Here is a 2,848-nt window from a genome sequence, read left to right as displayed (position 1 = left end):
TTTTTTACTAAATAGGTTAAAAATTAAGGAGCGGTTTTTTCCCCCTCCTTGTCTTTGCAAACATGCACAAACCGATCCTGTTGCATCTCAGCCTTTTGCATTGTGCAAGAAAAGAGAAGCCATCCCACAGTGGAGAGAAAAGCAGGGGATTTGAGGAGATGCAGGCTCTGCATTTGCATGTTAGTTCCAGAGCAGCAGTGCTAGACACCCGCCAGTTAGGGCTCCTCTTCATAGGGAGCTCGCCTGGACACTCCTCTGCAAGGAAGTCTCTGTGGCGCAATCGGTTAGCGCGTTCGGCTGTTAACCGAAAGGTTGGTGGTTCGAGCCCACCCAGGGACGGTTCCCTTTTGAAGGTTTGGTGCGTGGTTTTGTAGAAATGCTGGAACAGGGTTGGCGGAAGGAAGAAGAGGGTGGGTCCCAGAGAGGAGGGATACGAGATGCGAGAAGGGGCAGCGGAGGGAGCGAGGAAGGTTGGGTGGAGGCGAGGTTGCTGCGCTTTCTCACTTCGCAGCAAAAAACAGGCGGTGACTCCTCCATTTCCGGCGGGAGCCCGGCCCCTCCCCCTCTCCCGGCGCCTTCCGCTCGAGCGAAGGAGACGAGGCTGGGCCCGGCGGGGATGTTGAGCCCGAGCTCAGCCCCATGAGACGCCTGCGCTCCCCCATCCTTAGCTTCATTCCCCCACGCCCCATCGTTCCCCTCTGGCTCGGTCTGTTCTCTTTTCCTCACCCCTGCCTGCCCCTACCCGGGGCCTCGCGTGGGACGGGGTTAAAGTGGGGGAGGGGTGGCTTTGAACGACCCCAGTGGGGGAAGGCGGGAGGAGAAAGCGCGGCCACGTGCCCGAGCCGAGCGCGGGGGCGGGGTCAAGGGGCGGGACTGGAGAGTCTCCATTAGAGTCCGCGCGCGCCCTCGGGGCGGTCGGGCCCCAGTTTGGACCTGGCTGAAAGGCTTTGACTGCCGCGGAGGCGAGCTCCGGGTTGCTGGGCCCGAGCGGCTTCTAGTTCCTTAGTGCCAAAGTGATAGATTTTAAATGTACGTGTGTGTATATATATTTATATTTAAATTTAAATAAAATTTAAATGAAAATTTAAATACATGCATTTTAAGATTTCACGGGTCAGATTAGAATGATTATATATAAACGTATAGTAATACAAGTCTAATTTTGGGCTAGATGCATATATGTAAATTAAATACAAATAAATACTTTTTATAATCAGTAACACTGACCTAGTTTTCAAAGCTCAACATGTATCACTTAATTCTATAATTATCTTTAGGATAGTTGTAAATAGTAAGTTTTAAATTGTATAAATAAGTGTGATTAATATAAGTTATAGACAGAAATAATGCATAAATTTAAGGTCCTTTACGTACATTACTTCTATAAATTTGGGATGACTCTTATGATTGGTAACAATCATGTAGTTTGCAAAGCTCTTTTCCTATATCTTCTAATTCCATAAGTATTTGTGGGATAGGTCTAAGTAGATAAATATTGATATTGCTTGCAAAGCTTTGTATATGTGTCATTTAATTCTGTAATTCTCTTTGGGATAGATGTAAATCTATAAATAGTTTTTATAATAGATAACATCCATTAGCTTGCAAGACTTCACAGATATGTAATTATTTGGGTTTTGGTGCAAATAATAAATTTATTATCATTTAATTATATAATTATGTTTGAGTTAGGTGCAAATAGTAAATTTGCAAATTTAAGTAATATAAAAATTATATGAATGTAAAACTCTTTACAGATATTTAATTCTATAATTATCTTTGGCATAGGTATAAATATATAAAAATCTTTTATAATAGCTAACATTTATGTGACCTACAAAACTCCTTATAGATTGATAGCTCTTACTTCTATATTTATTTTTGGGATAGGTATAAATATCTAAATATCTTTTATAATAGCAAACATTAATATAGTCTACAAAACTTTTTACAGATATCATATAGCATTTTAAGACTTATAAAGGGATTTATCCAATATTTTTAGAAAAAGTGTAGTTATAACCATGTCTTTTATAATAGTGTTTCAAAGTCAGTGATTCAAATTTCAAAATTCAGTGGTCAAAGGTTTGGAAAATGCTTTAGTTACATCATTTGATTATGTCTTCCAGATAGATATGTATATATGTGTGTAAATGCAGCATTCAAAGAGGTAAAAACTATTTGTTGGCCTATCATATATGTGTGCATGCTCCACAGTAACACATAAGCAATTTGGTGACACATTTGTTATCCATTCAGAACTTTTCATTTTTAACCAGACCACTGTAAAAATGGTCTCCTGCATGTACCCCAGTCAGTACAAACATAAGCCACTACTATGGTTCTAACTATTAACTACTACTGCTATATAAGTCAAAAATAACTTCTGAAAATAAGACTTTTGTTCAAGCAAGAATAACAGTGTTTGCAAATAAGTGTTTCTCTTGGATTACTTTTTTGATATTTTCACTTAAAGTTATTAGAGTATCTATGGAAAGTTGCAGTATTGTATGGCTGACTTAGATTTTTAAAAAAAAAATTACCTATTTTAAAAACCTGTTTTAATTTTTTGCCCTGTGAGTTTCTTCTGTAACACAGGTGTCAAAAGTTCTTTGGCTATTAATACAGAAAGATAGATGCAATTTTTCAACCATGTAATTATGAAACTATTTCAAGGTTAGTTAATAATCTGGAAAGACTAGAATGGGAAACTGCTAACAAGTTTCCCTAAATACATTATATGTGTGTATGTATTTGATTTACTTCATGCATTACAAGAATTTCTCCAGAATAGTTCTAGGTAATGTATTATTAATATAAATATACCACACTGTTTCATATAAACACA

General features: G+C 38.5%; 1 non-coding gene across 1 annotated transcript; it reads left to right on the top strand.

Annotated features, from left to right (window-relative positions):
- Nucleotides 1-265: 265 nt before the first annotated feature.
- On the top strand, nt 266-339 carry TRNAN-GUU (transfer RNA asparagine (anticodon GUU)). The gene has a single exon. It is a non-coding gene; the product is annotated as a tRNA-Asn (tRNA).
- Nucleotides 340-2,848: the final 2,509 nt, after the last annotated feature.

This window comes from Antechinus flavipes, chromosome 5 (genome assembly GCF_016432865.1).
Source record: "Antechinus flavipes isolate AdamAnt ecotype Samford, QLD, Australia chromosome 5, AdamAnt_v2, whole genome shotgun sequence".
NCBI lineage: Eukaryota > Metazoa > Chordata > Mammalia > Dasyuromorphia > Dasyuridae > Antechinus > Antechinus flavipes.
Note: the sequence above shows the minus strand (reverse complement) of the source record. Positions and strands in the feature narration are given on the sequence as shown.